We start from the raw sequence: 20731 nt of genomic DNA, 5'->3' as shown, positions 1-20731 counted from the left end.
TGCTGCGGTTGGCAGAATTGTAACTCCAAGCCAATTTAAGCCTTTGATCTTACAAGACCACAAAAGTTACTGTACAACTGCTAAAATCGCAAATCACTAATCGATTGCTACAATTCCACAGGCACTCATACCCGTAAATGGCAAATGAACAATCTCAAGCTTGAAAATTCAGCATTTCTAAGAAGCAAAAATCACTGCTTCTCTCGGCAAGCTCTTCCAACATGTTTTGGGCATGGACTCATGTAGCAATTATAACATGTGGACATATCTGCAATCACAGATATAGTGGGCAGTTACCATCATCATTATAAATTGTGAATTGCCTTTTGCATGTATGTCTCAAGGCAACTTAGAGAGATATAAAAAGGTTTAAAAGATTTTAAAACAATGCAAAGAACAACAATTAAATTTGTGTTAAAAACCATTCAAAGTATACACCTATTGAAGAGACCTTTTCACCCGACTGGAAAAGCTTGTTGAAACAAAAATGTCTTCCTTTTTTGGGTGGAAAGTACAGAGAGTGTGTGCTTGTCATATTCTGAATGCTGTTCCAAAGATCAGGGACAGTCACTCTAAAAGCCCCAATGTGAGTTACTATGGGACTGGCTTTCCCAACAATTCCCATCACTAACTCCACAGCCTGCCAAAGTTACCGTACAATTGTTAAAATCGCAAATTGCTGTTCAAATGCTACAATTCCTCAGGCGCTCACACCCGTAAATGGCAAATGAACATTCTCAAGCTCGCAAATTCGGCAATAAAACATTTTTTGTTTCCTTTTACCGCATGCCTGTTTCAGCAGCAATATCGTAAAAGCACATTTTTGTAAGGTTGCGAATTTAAGCCGCACTTTAACTTTCCACAGGTGGAGTGGGGTGGGGGGCATTCGGGCTAATACAGTAATTGGTAATTATATTTATTGTGGTGATGGGTTTGAAGAGTAACTCTTACTGGCTTGAAATCAACAGGGGGGCAGAAGAAAGGTGCAGGATTTGGAAACTAATGGGAGGCCAAAGCTGGGAAACTGAGGGGAGTAGTAACAGCTAACCGATATTGCACCATATACAAGTCATTAAGTACATGTGGTAGGATTATAGCATAATCCTGTTTAAGAGTAGACATGATGAAATTGCCTGACATGACTAATTTATGTTCATTAAGAGTGTAATGTATTGGCCTGAATATACACCATACATGCAATTAAGCCGCACCTTTAAAATTCAACTGGGGGGGGGGAGAGACTGTACCCTATCCTAATATAAGCTACTCCCTTAAGATTAGGTTACAAGCTGAAAATTGCTGCGGTTGGTAGAATTGTAACTCTGAGCCAATTTAAGCCTTTGATCTTACAAGCCCACAAAAGTTACTGTACAACCGCTAAAATCGCAAATCACTATTCAATTGCTACAATTCCTCAGGCACTCACACCCATAAATGGCAACTGAACAGTCTCAAGCTCGCAAATTCAGCAATAAAACATTTTTTGTTCCATTTTACCATATGAGGAAGCCCAGCCAGATGGGCAGGGTATAAATAATAAATTAATTGTTTCAGCAGCAATATCGTAAAAGCAAATTTTTCTAAGGTTGTGAATTTAAGCCGCACTTTAATTTTTCACGTGTGGAATTGGGGGAGGATGACTTATATTCAGGTCAATACGGTAATTGGTAATTACATTTATTGTGGTGATGGGTTTCAAGAGTAACTCTCACTGGCTTGAAGTCAACAGGGGGGCAGAAGACAGGTGCATGATTTGGAAACTAATGGGAGGCCAGAGCAGGGAAACTGAGGGGAGTAGAAAAGAGGCACATAGGTATTTGTGTACAGCATAGTAACAGTTAATTGATATTGCACCCAGTGGCGGAACTTCATTCTCCGGCACCGGGGGCAGAGAGCAGGCGGGGCGGGGCTGCCACATGTCCTGGGGTAGGGCGTGCTGGCCAAGGGGGTGGGGAATGCATACTGGGGGCAGGGCACATTTTCTGGGGGTGGAGCATGCAGTCTGTGGGGGCGAGGCGCCCAGCGTGGGTGGGGGGCAGCCATGATGGAACCCCACCGGGATCGCGCCAAGGGGGCAGTGCGCTCCCATCGCCCCCCCTTCCTCCACCCGATTGCACCATGTACAAGTCTTTAACTGCATGTGGGAGGATTATAGAGAGCCGCTAAGATTTGGTGCAGGCACCCCCAACCTTCAGCCCTTCAGATAATAATAATAATAATAATAATAATAATAATAATAATAATAATAATAATGATGATGATGATTTTGGACTACAATTGCCATAATCCTTGACCACTGGTCCTGTTAGCTAGGGATCATGGGAGTTGTAGGCCAGAACATCTGGAGGGGCACAGGTTGGGGGTGCCTGATTTAGTGGTATTCAAGGATAATTCTGCTTAAGAGTAGACATAATAAAATTGTCTGACACGACTAACTTAGGTTCATTAATTCTAATGAATGTACTGTGAGCATAATCTTACTTGAATACGACCCAAAGATCCCAAATTTTGTTGTAGGACGTGCTGCTTCGCTCACTCCTGTGAATGAATCACAATAGGCTTAGAACCCCCCACACACACACAACTGGCTCAGGATAACCCTCATCAGCAGAAGTGTGTAGAAACCTTTTTGAAAATATGATTTAATGATAAACGTGTGTTACAGCACAATTGCCAGCAATTTTATCAGCATCAATCATTCTGCGTAACATCAAAGAGCAAGAAGGCATGGCAGGAAGCCTGAGGAGCAAGTGCAGAATGTTAATGATAGAAAAAGCAATGGCTCCTTTCACAACAAAATCGAAAATTCTTTCTAGTAGCACCTTAGAGACCAACTGAGTTTGTTCCTGGTATGAGCTTTCGTGTGCATGCACACTTCTTCAGATACACACTTCTTCACAGTTAGATTTTCCCATCGGATATCTGTTTCATTCAGAGTGGCTATTCCTCATGCCATCAAATGACATATTTGTTTGGGTGTAGGAAAACCTGGCTTCAGCACATGTGAAGATTTGGTTGATTATGACATCTCTAAGAAGCTATGTTGTGATCTGTAGATGTGCTTATTTGTCTGCTTCCAGGAAATGACATCAGCAGCAGAACCTGAGGGAGTTGGCCAGAGCAGAATCAGCGTCTTTCTGGCTGGAGTGGCACTGCTGGTCAGCAGAATGGGGCAAGGCAGGGGCATGTTAAGGGGATCTCTGGGTTGGTGGCTTGGGACCAGAGCCATAGTTAGGTGATCTTGCGCCCCTGACAGAACTGTCCAGATTGCGTTCCCTAGCCATGGACAAATTAGCTCTTCTTTCCACCTCTCCTCCAAACCCCGCCCCATTCAATTCCTCACACACTTTACCTTATATTGAATTCTTTCACAGAAAAAAAACAATATTTAATTTATTATTTCTTAATGAAAGGTTTAATCAAAGAAAATGACATTATGATGGGAGTTGACAGTTTTTTAATGTAATTAAGTGGTAAAAAAATACACAGATAGGCCTAAATGAAACATACAATAAATATCATACTGATTTGTTCCACAATGATAACTTTAAATTATAATAATATATGATATAAAATGGCATTACTTTCACAATATCTTCCACACCACTAGTTTGAATCATGCCTATAAGAGGTGTGACAAAATGTTAGGCTAAAAAGCAACACTAACAGAGAGCTTACAAAATGCCTAAGTTTAAAATGAATTGCACGACACTATTGTAGACATCTCCTTCATGGATCACTGCCTTGTCGTGGCGAAGGGGCTTGAATAACTCAGGGAAGCTATGAGCTATGCCAAGCAGGGCCACCCAAGATGGACAAGTCATAGCAGAGAGTTTAGACTAAATATGATCCACCTGGAGAAGCAACTGGCAAACTACTTGAGTATCCCTGCCAAGAAAACTCCATGAACTCTGGCCAGGCGGGAGATCAGTTTTAAAGTCTTCAAACAGTTTTATTATTATAGTATTGAAACAAATTCCAGTTGAAATAAATTCCAGGACAAGGCCCTGTTTCGCTAATTCTTCATCAGCTGGAATGTTAAGAAATCCTACGATAGAAATAAATCTTATAATACTTATAAGTGCTTATATACATTATACTCTTTCGTGAAGCCATTAGTTATACAGTTTATACCAAACTAAATCCATAATTTACACAGTATATAACTAACAAAGACAGCTTACCTAGATTTTCATGTATTATAAGATTTATTTCTAATTTAGGATTTCTCCCGGCTGGCCAGAGTTCTTGGATTTTTTATTTTTGACTTCTGGATATCACCAAGAACTCCAATTTCTACAAGAAAACTCCATGGACAAAGACAACAGGCATATAAAAGTTATGACGCTGGAAGATGAGCCCCTCAGTTCAGAAGGCATCCAACATGCTACTGAGGAAGAGCGGACAACAAGTACAAGTAGATTCAGAGCTGATGAAGCAGCTGGGCCAAAGCCGAAAGGTCGCTCAGTTGCGGAAATGCCTGGAAGCGAAAGGAAAGTCCAATGCTGTAAAGAAAAATATTGCATAGGAACCTAGAATGTAAGAACCATGAACCTTGGTAAGCTGGATGTTGTCAAAAATGAGATGGGTGAGAATAAACATTTACATCCTGGGCATCAGTGAACTAAAATGGACGGGAATGGGCGAATTCAGTTCGGATGACTATCATGTCTACTACTGTTGGCAAGAATCCCGTAAAAGAAATGGAGTGGCCCTCATAGTCAACAAAAGAGTGGCGAAAGCTGTACTGGGATGCAATCTCAAAAATGATACAATGATCTCAATACAAATCCAAGGCAGACCTTTTAACATCACAGTAAAGAAACTGAAACATGGGCGTACCCAGGGGAGGCAGGGGGCAGCTGCCCCCCCCCAGAAGCAAATAAAATAAAATAAAATAATGAAATGGTTATCGGCAGCCTAAAAGGAAAAAAAAGCTCTCCTAAAAAAGCTCAACGACTGGTCTTTCTCCCCCTCCCAAAATCTCAATAACAATTAAGCTCTTGGCTGACACTGTGTGTGTGTGTGTGTGTGTGTGTGTGTTGCGCTGGCTGATTGTTGCAAGGGAGCTTTGGAAACTGAGTTCCCTTGCATGGTGAGTAGTTCCTTTTGCGAGGGCTGAGGATCCTGGGAAACTGAGGTTTTAGCCATTTGGGGCTTTCTGTTTGGGGGGAAAAGTTTTTCTGTTTATTTAAGCTGTTTTTGTTTGCAGTTTACATAATGTAGTCAGTAATCTAAAAACGAAACGAACCCCTAAAAAACGGAGCATTCCTCATCCCCAAAAAAGGTCAACAACTTTGAGCTGAACCCCAAAAAACGGGGGTAGATCACTGCTGAAAGTAGATCACAGTCTCTTGGGAGTTGGCCACCCCTGGTATAAGACATGTAACTAGAATAAAAATTTAAAAGAATTCAAGCAAATAATTGTAATAACTACCATAATAAAGCACTGCTATAATTATATATAATTTCCCTAAAATTTTGGTTTCATTTGCCTTTCCGTGCTGAAATGTCACAACCTGAACGACCATGGCTCCCCCCCCCCGGGTACGCCCTGAACTGAAACTGACCAATATATGAAGACTTACAACACCTTATAGAAATGAACACCAGGACTTCCGGTTTTGCCGCAACCGCGAACGAACGCGCTCCGCGAAAGCTGCAAGCTGGAGCGTTCGCCACGGAGTTTTTTGGGGTGCTGTGAGGGCTGCACGACCCCGAAAAGGCTTGAGGGGGTGACCCTCAGCCGAAGGATCCAGCGGTGCCAGAAGGGAACCCCGAATTCTTTTGCTTTGCGGTAAGAGAGCGGAGGGACCCGGCACGAGGACTAGAACGACTCCTGGCGAAAAAGCCCCGGAATTCGGAACGGCGAAAGAGCGGTAAAGCTTCCAACTTTATGCCACCCCTAGATCACTACCTAATCGGCATAATTTATAGACTGTAACAACAAACCCTGCCGATTAGAGACTGGATTTCGGAACTAAGGGGGAAAAGGGAGAAAGCGGAAATTATCCTTAATGTAATTGATCTCACTACAGACAACTAAAGGCTCAATCGATTAAAATGGACTATATATAAGAGAAGTACTGCGGTAAACCTCTTTTTTCCGACAAATATAAGGTGAAAAGGGAAAAGAAAGAAAGGGAAATAAAGGAGAGTGAAAGAGAAAGGAGAGAAAGACGCTATTTTTGTGAGACCCGGCAATCTAACGCTGACAAAGGAAAAGGAGCTTTCTGGTCTTTAACAAGCTTTAAGAAATTTAAAAGAGACTCTCTGACAAAAAATAAAGTATTTTACGTACGAGGAGACAAAGATGGAGCAGCGTGGAGTTTGCATGGGAGGGGAGATGTGTTGAGGAGGCAGAGGCAGAAGGAAGTGAGCAATAAAGAGACGGAGAAAGACCTTAAAGCAGAAGCCCAGTAAAGAAAGGGAAGCCTCCGAAAACAGCGACATCAGTGGCCACTAGTGGGACTGCAAGGAGAAAGAAATAAAAATAGAAAGGAAGAAAAAACAGCGACACAAGTGGCAAGAGGAGTAATTGCAGGTTGTCAAAAACTGGTGAAAAGAAACAAATAAAAAGAAACTAAAGGAATAAAGAAATTACAGGACAGAGACTGTATAATGACAACAATTAAAAAATATAATACAAGAAGAAACTCAGGCACAGAACAAGATATGGAAATTAAAGAGCTGATCCTGAGCCTAAGAGGAGACATAAGAGGGGATATAGGAGAAATGAAGAAAGAATTTAATGACTTAAAAGTGGAAGTAAACAACAACATGAAAGGAATTGAAGAAAAGCTAGACCAAATGAATGGAAGAATAGAGAGCAACACCAAAGCAATTACAGAATTGAAGACGCAAGTACTGGAGTTGACAGAGGAGAACAAGGGACTGGTAAAGACAATACAGGACAATAAAAACAAAATACAGATTTTGGAGGAGACTGTAAAGAAAGCGTTTAAGGAAATTAAAGAGTGCAAAAAGGAGGGAGACAGGGCAAGGAAGGAAAGGGAGGAGTTCAAAATAACTCAGGAGGCAACCTGGGATGCTATGTCGATGTTACAAATGCAAGTTAAGGGGAATGTTCTCAGATTCAGGGGTGTCCCAGAAATACCAGAAGGAAACCTGCAAAAAATAATTATTAAAGAGATAGCAACATGGTTAGAAATGCAGGAGGAAGTAGTGACTGAGGGTATAGAAACGGTGTTCAGGGTCAACTCCAAGAAAGCGAAAGAAAACAAATGGCCAGGAGACTGTCTGATCTCTTTTGAATCAAATAAGCTGAGAAACCAAATCTTACAAACTAGAAGGAGAAAGATTCTTAAGATAGAGGGAGGAAACATAATAGTGCTGAAGGAAGTTCCTCCTCGCTTATTGAGAAAAAGAGAGAGGTACCAATTCCTTACAAGAGCACTGAGGGCAAAGTCTATTGCCTTCAAGTGGGAATATCCGGAAGGAATATCCTTTAGTTTCAAAGGGAAGAGGAGGAGGTTTGATACACCAGAAGATGCTGACCTCTTTTTTGAAAGGTACAGGAAGGAATTAGGAGGTGAGAGACTGCAAATAGGAAAAGAACCCAACCCAGAGACAACGCAAGAAGAAAGTAGCTCTGAAAGTGAATAGAGAGTTTTAACATAACGGTGTGTAGTTTAATACAATAAAATGAATCTCAAAATATTATCATGGAATGTGAATGGTTTAAACAATAAGGTAAAAAGGAACAGAATAAGACACGTACTACTGAAACAAAAGTTAGATATTATTTGCTTACAAGAAACCCACATAAAAAGAGACCACAAAAGAATATTAATAGACCCAAAACTAGGAGTAGAATTCATTGCAGCGGATGAGAAAAAGAAGAGAGGGGTAGTGATTTATGTAAGACCCAACCTGGAGCCACAATTAATTTATGTTGATGAAGAGGGAAGAACGGTTATTCTCAAGATTACCTATAGAGGCGAGAATATATTATAGGATATATGCACCAAACGGGAAGAAAGTAGAATACTTTAAGAAGATTGAATCTAAACTGATGGAATTTGCCGAAGGGAAAATGGTGATGATGGGGGACCTAAATGGGGTAGCCAACCCGCAATTAGATAGAACGGGGAAAGGAAAAAGGAGAGGGAAAAAAATCAAGGAAATTTACCTTTAGAATGATGGGAAAATTAGATATGAAGACAGCTGGAGATTTCAAAACGAAATAGAAGAGAGTAAAGTGCACACGAGTGCAAAAAAAAACTGCAAGCAGAATAGAGCGCGATGGTTGTCAATAGATTATTGAATAGAATTAAGGAAATTAAAATAGAACCAAGGACATTTTCTGATCATAGCCCATGCTACTTCAATTGAGACCAGAATGGTCAACAGGATATAAGAAGATGGAAACTAAATAATGATCTGTTATATGATGAAAAAATTCTGGAAGGTGCAAAAAAAGAATTAGCGGATTTTTTCAAATTAAATAATGATAATCAAATGGAGCAAGGAATAATATGGGATACAGGGAAAGCATTTATCAGAGGCTACTTCATAAAACAGAACATCAGGAAAAAAAGGGAAAAGGAAAAAGAAAAAAAAAGAATAATGGAGGATCTGAATAAAAAAGAAAAGGAATTATATAAGAGCCCAAAAAATGAAAAACTAAGAAAAGAGATAAATATGCTAAAAACAGAATACAAAACTAAAGTAGAACAGGAGATGGATTGGAATTTAAAAATTTGGAACCGAAATAAATTCGAATTTGCAAATAAACCAAGCAAATTTCTTGCTTGGCAATTGAAAAAAAGAAAAAATGAAAAAATGATAAATAGAATAAAGATTGGGGATAAATATAAACAAACCACAGATAATAGTAGATAATTTTCTGAAGTATTATGAGGAATTATATAAGAAAAAGGAAGAAGATTGTAAAGAATAAATAATTACTTAGAGAAATACAAATTAGAGACTATTATAGAGGAAAAAGCAAAAGAAATGGATACCCCAATTACAGTACAGGAGATCAGAAATGTAATGAAGAAATGTAAACCCGGGAAATCACCAGGACCCGACGGATTACCGATAGAATATTATAAAAAAATGGAAGAAATAATGATAAATCCATTAAAAGATCTAATGAATCAAATATTGCTTAAAGGAAGTTTACCAGACTCGTGGAGAGAAGCATATATTACACTCCTACCCAAACAGGATGCGGACCTCGACCTAATGAAAAATTATAGACCGATCTCTCTCTTAAACAGTGACTACAAATTGTTTGCAGGGGTGATTGCAAATAGACTAAAAAATGTAATCAAAGATATTGTACACCCCAATCAGGCAGGATTTATACCAGGTAGACAAATCTCAAATAATATAAGGAACATAATAGATATTTTAGAATATTTAGAGTTTAAAATAGATAAAAAAGCAGCATTGCTGCTTTTGGATGCCGAAAAGGCATTTGACAATGTCTCCTGGGAGTTTATGAAAAGACACATGGAAAAAATTGGATTGAAAGATAATATGAGGAGGGCTATAGAGGCAATCTACAACCAGCAGAGAGCAAGGTTAATCATAAATGGGAGCGTAACGAATAGCTTCCAAATATCCAAAGGAACCAGGCAAGGGTGTCCTCTTTCACCCTTGTTGTTTGTAATGGTATTAGAGGTCCTGCTAAATAATATAGAAAAGAAAGAAAATTAAAAGGAATTGTAGTGGGAAAGAATACCTATAAGGTGAGAGCATTCGCCGATGATTAATAATTACGACACAAGAACCCAAAGAGAACATACCGATAGCATTAGATATAATCAAGGAATACGGAAAGGTGGCGGGGCTTAAAATAAATTATCAAAAAACTACCCTGATGACCAAAAATCTGAACAAAATTGAAAAAGAAGAACTACACAAATTAACAGGATTGGAAATCAAAAATAAGGCTAAGTATTTAGGAATAAATATAACACCTAAAAGTATCAATCTTTTTGATGATAATTATAAAAAAACATGGAGAGAAGTAAAGGCAAACATGGAGACATGGAAAAACTAAACCTTTCATTGTGGGGAAGAATATCGGTGGCTAAGATGAGTATCCTCCCAAAAATGCTATTTCTATTTCAAGCAATACCAATATTGGGGGGCATGAAAGTCTTTAAAGAATGGAAAAAGGATCTAGCCAAATTTATATGGAACGGGAAAAGACCTAGGATCAAGTTTGAATTACTGACTGACAGGAAAGAAAGGGGAGGGTTTGCCATGCCAAACTTGGAGTTATACCATGCAGCCGCAGCACTAAATTGGATAAGAGATTGGATAACTTTAAAAGATTATGAATTATTAGATCTAGAAGGTGTGGAAAACAGATATGGTTGGCACTCCTACCTACTATATGATAAGGTAAAAGTCCACAAGGGTTTTTTGAACCATTTAATTAGGAAATCACTGTATTTAACATGGATAAAATATAAGGGAATCCTAGAACCCAAAATCCCCTGTGGACATCACCAATAGACGTGATAACAATTAAAAAGATAAATATGGAGGGAGGAAGGGCCACCTATCGAATGTTATTGGAAGAAAAAGAGAACGATCTGCATTTGAAAAAATATGAAGAAATTAAAGAACAATTAAATGATTGGCTACAGTATTTCCAAATTATCAAAGATTTATAATAGACAAAAAAGTGGTTTGGCAAAAGAAAAATCAAGATTCGAGAAAGAGGTAATCCAAAGCAAGGGGAAGTATATTTCAAATATTTACAACATACTGTTAGAATGGGATCTAAAAGAGGAAGAGGTAAAATCTGTTATGGTGAAGTGGGCCCAGGATTTCGGGTATAATATATTAATGGAGCAGTGGGAAAGGTTGTGGCGGGTAGATATAAAATTTACCGCCTGCTACAACTTAAGGGAGCACATATTGAAAATGATATATAGGTGGCACCTCACCCCGGAAAAAATAGTAAGGATGTACAGGAATGGATCCCCATTGTGTTGGAGGTGTGGAAATGAAATTGGGTCTTATAAGCATATGTGGTGGACGTGTCCAGAAGTAAACAACTACTGGAACCAGATCTATGAAGAATTGAAAAAGCTGATAAAAACCAACTTTAAAAAAAGACCAGAAACATTCCTATTGAGTATTCTACCAGATGAAATTAAAAAAGAGAAAAGAGTTCTATGTATGTATGGTACCACAGCAGCGAGAATGCTAGTGGCTAGAAACTGGAAAAGCAAGGTTATACCATCTATAGCCGATTGGCAAAACTTAATGATAGAATACTTACAGTTAGCCAAAACAACGGGCAAAATAAGAGGACAGATGATTCAGGAGGTCTGGAAGGAATGGAGGGTATTTAAAGAATATCTAACAGAGAGTGGTTTAACTGAAATCCTAAAAGCAGATCTAGATTGAACCTTAAAAATCAAGTGGAGAGTATGAAAAGACAGTAAGAATAGGAACAAGAATTACAACTGTATGTTTTGTTGATGAAGTTAATTAAGAAATACAAAAAGGATAATTGGAAGTTTTGAGACCGAGTGTTATGAAGTGTTGTAAGAATAATTGTGGATATCTGTAAGATGACTGAAAGTATGAATGTAATGTATGTATGTATGTATGTAATGTATGTAATGTATGTTTATTTTTTAGCTGTGATGATTTTAAACAATAAAGAGATTGAGTGTCAAAAAAAAAAAAAAGAAATGACACCAAAGAAGGATGTTCTTCTCATTATAGGGGATTGGAATGCTAAAGTAGGGAGTCAAGAGATAAAAGGAACAACTGGCAAGTTTGGCCTTGGAGTTCAAAACAAAGCAGGGCAAAGGCTAATAGAGTTCTGTCAAGAGAACAAGCTGGTCTTCACAAACACTCTTTTCCAACAACACAAGAGACGACTCTACACTTGGACATCACCAGATGGGCAGCATCGAAATCAGATTGATTATATTCTCTTCAGCCAAAGATTGAGAAGCTGTATACACTCAGCAAAAACAAGACCTGGAGCTGACTGTGGCACAGACCATCAGCTTCTTATAGCAAAATTCCAGCTTAAACTCTGTTGTCTCCTTCTCCTTGTGCCCTCAATCTTTCCCAGCATCAGGGTCTTTTCCAGGGAGTCTTCTTTTCTCATGATGTGGGCAAAGTATTGGAGTCTCAGCTTCAGGATTAGTCCTTCCAGTGAGCACTCAGGGCTGATTTCCTTCCGAATGGATAGGTTTGATCTTCTTGCAGTCCATGGGACCCTCAAGAGTCTCCTCCAGCACCATAATTCAAAAGCATCCATTCTTCGGCAATCAGCCTTCTTTATGGTCCAGCTCTCACTTCCATACATTACTACTGGGAAAACCATAGCTTTAACTATACGGACATTTGTCGGCAAAGTGATGTCTTTGCTTTTTAAGATGCTGTCTAGGTTTGTCATTGCTTTCCTCCCAAGAAGCAGGCGTCTTCTAATTTCGTGACTGCTGTCACCATCTGCAGTGATCATGGAACCCAAGAAAGTAAAATCTCATCACACATTATATCCTTAAAAACAGTGTGGAAAAATTGGCTGAATTGGGTTTGTTTGCTGAAACTTTCATTCCAGAATTATATCCAGCTGTATACCAGTATAATATCCAGCTGTTCCTTCTTCTGCTAGGTGATATTTTCCCCCATCTTCAGCCCCAGACATTGCTATGTGTCAAGAATAGTCCTCTTCCATTCCAGTATGATGACTTTATCTCCCCCCCCCGAAAAATCCAACCATTCCTCCATGTTTGAAAAAAATAAATCCTTCATTTTTATTTAAACAGGAATCTCTCCGCTGTATTATATTATATTATTATTATTATATTATTATTATTATTATTATTATTAGTTACTTGTTCTATGTTCATTATTTTACAACCAAGAGAAAAAGAAATTCACTTCCATTTCTTCCACTTCCATTCTTTTCCCAATAGCATCACCAGAAGCTTGATAGATTTTCCCTCTAAATTTCCTCCAAATTGTACCCAGAATCCTTTTTGCATCATCTTGTAATTCTCTGCTTTAGAGAGACTAAGCAGCTGCTCATACCAAGAACAAACTTAGTTGGTCTCTAAGGTGCTACTGGAAGGATTTTTTTTATTTTTAATTTGGTTTTGACTATGGCAGACCAACACGGCCACCTACCTGTAACTGTTTCTTCTGAGATGGCAACTTTTTACATTGATTTCTGTAAGCAATAATTTCTCCTTGATTTTCCATAGGTATTGCATTGTCAAATGGTCATACCTGGAGGCAACAGAGACGCTTTGGTGTAGTTACTATGCGGAAGCTTGGACTGGGGAAGAAAGGCATGGAGCACCAAATAGCAGAGGAGGCCCATCAGCTCGTGGAGGTTTTTGCACGTTCAAAGGGTATGTGAGGATAGGTGATGGCACTGAGCTGGCATATGGAGATATTTGTGTACTACCTCTGTCCATTTTAGAAAGGAATGTGAATGCTTTCCTTGGTTCCTAATGGAGAGCCCAGCAGTTTCTCTTGGCCACCATGAAAATCCCACTCTCAGTATGAACAGGAGCAGCTGAACTCACATTCGTATAACTTTATTTTGCAGGACAACCACTTGAACCCTCCATGGCCATTGCTAATCCAGTCTCCAATGTGATATGTGCTGTGGCTTTTGGGTACCGGTTTGCTCTTGAAGATGAAAGGTTCCAGAAGCTGATAGAAGCCATGGATTTTTTCTTTACATTTTTATATACCTTCGTTCATTCTGTGAGTAGTTATTTTCATTCCTACTAAACCAAACTCGTCTCCTGTGGGAATACACTCCATGGGTGCCCCTGCACCTGCAATTATTTGTACCTGTTTGAATGTTAATTATGTGCACTATTTAACGTGTTCTTCGAGTAAAAGTAAAAGTGAAAGCAGGGCTCAGTAGGCGTCTTGCCAGTGAGATCCTCCGCTTAGACTTTTTGGCTCCAAAGGTTTAAACTTGTTAATGGTCAGTTTAATCTGCTTCCCGCCCTTTTCAAGGGCAGCAACAGTGTTCTGATTGGTAAAAGTATTGATCATGACGTTGCCTGTTCGTTGTCAATAAAAGGCTGCGGCTCCCCGTGTTGGGCGGGTTATGTTATGTTGGGTTAGATCAGTTATGTTCAGGTATTCGGGGTTAGGTTGGGTTGGAAGAGCGTGCAGGAGGTAGTAAGGGATAGATCGCGGAAGATTTGGCGGTAAAGGTTTAGCTAGCTTAGGTAGCCTAAAGGGATAGATCGCGGAAGACTTGGCGGTTAAGGGCCAGCTAGTTCAGATAACTTTAGAGCAGATAAGGTACAGAGAGAAGAAATAGCCCATGTGGGTCAGCCAAAGCCATCAAAAGAAACCATGGTTGTCTGTCTTCATTTCCTTTTAGTTTAAATTTTTGCAGTTTACTAGTGCTTTTATTTGGCCGTAGCTTTGGCCACCTTTTATTTGGGTACATTACTTCAGGGAACAGTTTAGGATGGTCGCAAGTGCTTGCAGGTATATCTATGAGGCACTATTCTTCCGAACGACTCACGCACGCTTCAGAATCAGCCTGGCGGACTACCTTCTTCATGGCGCGGTGTGAGTTAAGCTCCGGAATTACCGGCCGTCCCGTCCGCAGGCTTGGCCAGCACCCGTGCAAGGACGCACGTGAGACGCTGGCCACAGATCCCCCAGTAACTGGTATCCTGTGTGCAGTTGACCCTGTCCTGCACGTGGGAAGCTCCAGCGAAGAATCCCCGCAGTCTCCCAAGAGCCTTAATATCACAGATCAGTATTCTGGAATCCATTCTGATAGAGGGTTGGAGAAGTGAGATCAGGTTTAAATTGATCTGAGATAAGGGCCACTTCCATCTCACAGGCTAATCAATTTCTCATGATTATCATTGAGATAAAAAAACACGAGTAAGAAAACTTTGTCCACCACAGGAGACTCTTTGAGGAAAGATGGGATAAAAATGGAACAATGACCTTCAGAACAGAGGTGAAAAAAATAACCTTCTCAAGAATGGGAATTCCATAGTTTTGTTGCCATTGTGGAAAACTAAATGTCTCTACTCTCCACCCATTTAGCAGTGGCAATCATGATGGTGTCCATGGTGAGGCCCTTGCAGCCACTGCCTTGGTTGGATTTTTTTTTTTAATGAAAGAGAGACCTGCAACTCAAGCACTATCCCTACTGCTAAGGAAAGCAGCTCCCTTCTGTATCACCCTTTTCCCATTTTGGTACACACCACTTGACTGGGAAACTACAGGCAACTGTGTATCAGCATACAAGGTGCATTTGGAACAAGGAATTTCATTAGTGTGCGCAGTTTCTGAGCTCTTGGCACAGTAGTATGCCTAAAAATTCAGATTAAAACTGCAGAATGGAAGGAAAGGAGGAATTTTTTCTGCCTCTTCACTTCCAGTCACTCTCTTTAGACTGGAGAAGAGACCCTCTTAAGAATATTAAGGGGTCAGGTATGGGCAGCATGGCTTTGTTTTTTGCAGTCTTCAGATGAGGACTAAACCATGTGAAAAAGAGATTTTAGCTGCAGTTTTATGTGAGAGATTTCAGCTTTGTATTATTTTTATTAAAAAGGCACACCTAAACATTCCATTGCTGCACCCATATTCTAGGTTAAGGTGCCATTTAGCTCGGAGCTTTCATATCTCGGTTTCTAACACTGCTTTGTATTAGTCCATGTTGTATTTTCTAGCTCCTTATGTATTCAGAAAATGTAAGTAATTGTTCATTAATGAAAAAACAAGGAAGGAGAAAAAACATCCTTCTTCAAGGTTTATGTATTTTTTTTAGAAGAAAGATCAGAATTACTTGACTGGCGAACTGGGGAGTTTAAGAAATAAATTATAAATTAAAAAATTGGAGAAGTGCACATTTTGAATGATGGCTGTTTTTCCATTTTGTATTAGGCAAGTTTGCCTTTAAATGTGAACTGACTTGAAGTCCCCCCCATCCCTATTCTGCACCCACCCCCACCTACCAAAAAAGGCCACTAACTTGTTCCAAGAGGGGTCCTGTGATTGTGTGCAGTTTTGGAATGATGCCTGGGAGCTGGGAAAATATTTTGAGCCATAGTTTTCTTACATATTTTCAGCTAGCGATAATTCACAGAATCCAATCATTGTGGGATTCCAGAGAAGCTATATACACCTTCCTTTTTTAGAGAGAGAGACTCAAACTAATATGCTAGCCCTGAAAAATAATGCAGACCCTGTTCTTAAGTGCTAATCCAAAGCACAAACAATGTGACCAAGCTTCCTCATGGTAATGACAGCATTTCTGCTATCTTTCCTTTAGCTTTATGAAATGCTCCCATGGCTCATGAAACATCTCCCCGGGCCCCACAGGAAGGCCTTGTCCTGTGCAGAGATGGTGCTTTCATTTGCCAAGGAAGAGATAGAGAAGCATAAGGAGAATCAGTCTCTGCATGAGCCACAGGATTTCATTGATTTCTATCTGCTTCAGATGGAGAAAGTAAGTATCTGCCTGAAACTGAATGCTGCTCATGCAAGGAATATATAATATTCCATGTTATAAGTGAATATATAATATTCCCTGTTATAAGGCTCACCACTGCCTGGTCGCCAGACCAAACGCAGATCCGACGGTCACTGAACTCCTCAGTCCAGATGTGCACTGTTAGTACAATGGGGGAAACTCAGGAAAGGTTAGGTCACATGATTGCCTCGCCACACCAGACTTGAGGCCATGGCTTTGAACACCAGCCGCCCCTGAAATAAAACCCAAGGCAAAGATCCAGTAGCATCAGAATGAACCTGAAACACTGTGCAGGTTCAAGGTATCCTGCCATGGTGAACACTATTGCATTTGCTTAGGAGTTGCAACCACCGCATGAGATCCGTCTTCACCTCGCCTGGTAAGCGGAACGGAGGGACGGCCTGGGGCAACCACTTTGCTTGCAAAATTAAATTAGATGACCTGCCAAGATTGGATGTGATGAAGCATCACTTGCTTCAGAGGAAGTATTACAAAATAACTTCCCTCAAGGCAGACAGCTTCTCCATAGGCGAGCAGTATGTTCGAGGAACAATATCCAACAGGATCCATAACTACGTAAAAAGGGGGGGGCAATAGAGCCCTCTGTCTAATACTCTGCCAACAGGGCACACAGCTCCTCAGTGAAGGAATAAAGGTGTCCAGTAAAACTACGCCATCGCTGGTGTCCCATGATCCAGCCAGGAAAATAATCATATTAATGGGTCACCCCAATGAACCAGACTAACCAGACTAACTCGCCAAGCCCAATCAAAGACGGTACTAAAGGACTTGAATGCTGCACAGGCTATTGCACAGCCCATTGGCCTCTAATAATAATAATAATAATAATAATAATAATAATAATAATTTATTAAAACGGTCTCAGCCCAACTCCAGCTTATACAACAAATCACATAGCAAAACATAAGAGGGATACAAAGAGCATTACAGTGCAAATAAAACAGCAATTAAGATTAAATGTTGGCATGCCCCCACTGGTTGCCGTTAAAAGGGTCAGCCGTTAAGAAGCTCTTGTTTCCTACGTCTAATGGCAGATACACAAAATTTAGCTACATTGATCGTGATTTCGGGGTCCTTGTCATCTACCAAGGCTCTTAGACGTTGGGATTCAGGTTCATTCTTGAACTTTTGTAGGACCGGCGTAATGAAGGTCAACCGTAAGTCCTCATAGAAACAGCACATGTAAATTTGTTTCGACTTCCGGTGAGCCACATAGGCAGACTCGTGCCACATAAGGTTTACCCTCATATCTGCCTTGTAACAGGGCAGAGGGTAGCACATTAAATCTGGCAAGGGTGAAGGAGTGTCTATACTTAGATGTTTGTAATTTTGACAGATAGTTTGCAGGAGAGAACCCTCTTCCATAATCTCTTATTACTGCATGTCTGTTCATTTCTTTTTTTTTTTAACAGAATTTATTGACATTTTCATAATATAACACAAACCCAACCCCACACCTACAAATACCAAAACAAATACATATACACATAATGTCAGGATTCTTCTTCTTATCTATATACTTTGCATAAAAAAAAAATTTCTAGTTCTGAATCTTGACGTTTGACTTCCCCCGCCTATACACCTTCGGTTTTAAATCAATATACTATTATCTTAACAACTTTTCTCTATAAAAAATTTAACTTTACTTAAAAAGAAAAAACACCATTGTCTTAATCTTTGCGTTATAACCTAAATCTTAACCAAGTATTCTTATAGCTAAACTTATTTCTTCTATCCTTTATCATGCTGCTTATAACTTAAAATTCAATATCTCCTTACTTATTTAAAATAAACTTGTAATTAACAGACTTCACACTCCGATTTCGGATACCATGGCAGACCATTCAGATTATACATTTAAGGCTTCAACCCACTCCCCCTCTGTCCATTGTCTTTTTCTGTCTTTCTTCACAGCCAAATCTCCCATTGTCTTCCTCTGAGTGTCCACAGATCCAGGCAGCGTCCACCTCAAACCCAGCATCGAGCCTCAGGGCGTTCCACATCTCCATTCTGGGCGATTCTTTTGCTCCTTCTTCTTGTAGAAATCTTAATTCCATGTCCCTTGCCCCCGAGCTGCCACCTCGGGGTCTGGATATTGTAAATTTTCCTGTTTCAGGTTCCTTTTCCATTCGCCCAGCCATTTCCGACCATCCTCCAAGCGCCCCTCCCAGCTCTTTGCCAAGGCTTGATTCCATTGTGTAGAACTTTTGAAAAGCCTCCTCTGTGGAAAGTACATCCTTTTTATGAATAATTCCACTCAAGACCTGTAGTTTCCGATTAAGCAATTCCATCTGCAAAATAATAAGCATTTCCTCATCCCTTAAATCAGAGTTCGATGCCAGTGCGATCGCAAAGTCCAACATTTTGAGAGAGAGGGTGAGTATCAGATTTCAGTTCCTGTCTCTTCCTTCCTTTGTCTCAATTTTTCCCACGACAAACCAAGTCGCCGCCATTTCTCCGAAGCCGGAGTATAAAGACCAAAACTTCAAACGGAGATATTTTTTCCCCAATTAACCCCCGAAGGGAGATCTCAACAGACTCAGTTTTCAAATTCCAAGTACTTTCTATAATTGTTGTAGCAGCAGTCACTTAAAGGGTTAATCTCTTTCACCACTCGAAGGGAGGGAGGCGGGCTGCCTTTCTTCTTTCCCCCAGAGCATTCCAGGAATACAAAGAGTCAATCAATTACTCACAGCCTCTGGGTTCTTATCAGCTCCTTGATGACAGGTAGAACTTAGACGCTCATCACAGGCTTTGCCGCCGCATTTCCATCCCGGTTGGGGCATGTCCCCTATAGCCCGGCTCCGTAGTCCCTTCACCCCCACTCCCCCTTTACAGGGGGAGCGGGGGAAGGGTTCAGAGCCACAACGGGCACAGCCGGGGAGCCCAGGGCACGGGACGCTCTTCCCGCACCCCAACCGGAGCCCCGCTATGCGGCTGCAGGGCTCCTAACCCCCGGGATGAGCTGGGTGCTTCGCAGCCGAAGCAACCCACGACCACCCATAATGGCGTCAGCCGCCGGAAGCCCATGTCTGTTCATTTCACTCATGTGGTATTGTAACTCCATGTCCCAAATACGTTGGCGAACTATATTTCTAGCTTTCTCATATCCTGCCACTATCAGGGTCTGCGGAGAAAGCCCCAAACTTCTCAACTTTTCATACAAAGTATCTTTCCATTTAGATTGATGGGTATCTAGTAAGGTTAGAGGTGCCAGCCCAACCGGGAGGAAAAATAAGTTTTAGTCAATAATGCATCTTCATAATCCACAGCCGCGCAGTAATGGGAATTTGTCCAACTTCTAAGCAGACTGCTATACTGGATACACCGGGGGGGGGGGAACCCTAGCAGGCTGCGAAAGAATTTGGTTTGAAATGCCTCCAAAGGAGCAGAGCTTTTAAAACTGCAAATCTGGGATCTATATGTGAGTTGCGGTAGTATTTTTGCAGCATATATTTGGGAGGCTGCCGGGATATATTGACCCCCTTTCCCATTAAAAAAAACAACCTTATTATGGCTTTAGCGGATCTTCCTGCATTAGCAATGGTATTTTTAATCTGATGATGCCAGGAGCCCCTTTCCTGGAAAGTTATTCCCAGGTATTTAAAGGATGCTACTTGTTCAATCAGTTGACTATCAATTCTCCATTTATGTTTCCTTCTTCTTCTTTTTTTTAGAACACCATGACTTTAAATTTACTATAATTAATTATTAGTTGTTCAGTTTGGCAATAGTTAGTAAGTGCTCTCAGAAGTTTCCTTAAACCAACACAGGCAAAAGAAATTAAAACTGCATCATCCGCATATAGGAGAACCGGGAGGGGCATACCAGCTAATATGGGTGGATGGGCATTTTCTTTCATCATATTTTCAACTAAAGAATTAATATAGAAATTAAATAGTGTTGGCGCAAGAACGCAGCCTTGTGTTAGGGCGCCAACAAGCGGTCAGTCAGATAAGCCAAGGTCGAACAGTCCGGGTCAGAAGCCAGCTGAAGTCAAGTATCAGTATGGGGTCAGGAGAAGCCGAAGTCAGAACAGTCCAAGTCAGGAACCAGCCAAGTCAGTCAGGGAAAAGCCAGGAGCCAGGAACAAGCCGAGGGTCAGGAACAAGCCAGGAGTCAGGAACAAGCCAGGAGTCAGGAACAGAACGAGCAAGAGCAACCACGCACTCAGCATATCAGTTGCAGGTGCTAGTGAAGGGAGGAGCCAGCCTTTCTTAAGTA

General features: G+C 40.5%; 1 pseudogene; it reads left to right on the top strand.

Moving 5' to 3' along the window:
* The window catches only part of LOC117047553, a 79446-nt pseudogene that overhangs the window by 49494 nt on the left and 9221 nt on the right, over nucleotides 1-20731 (top strand).

Source organism: Lacerta agilis, chromosome 5 (assembly GCF_009819535.1).
Source record: "Lacerta agilis isolate rLacAgi1 chromosome 5, rLacAgi1.pri, whole genome shotgun sequence".
Lineage (NCBI taxonomy): Eukaryota > Metazoa > Chordata > Lepidosauria > Squamata > Lacertidae > Lacerta > Lacerta agilis.
Note: the sequence above shows the minus strand (reverse complement) of the source record. Positions and strands in the feature narration are given on the sequence as shown.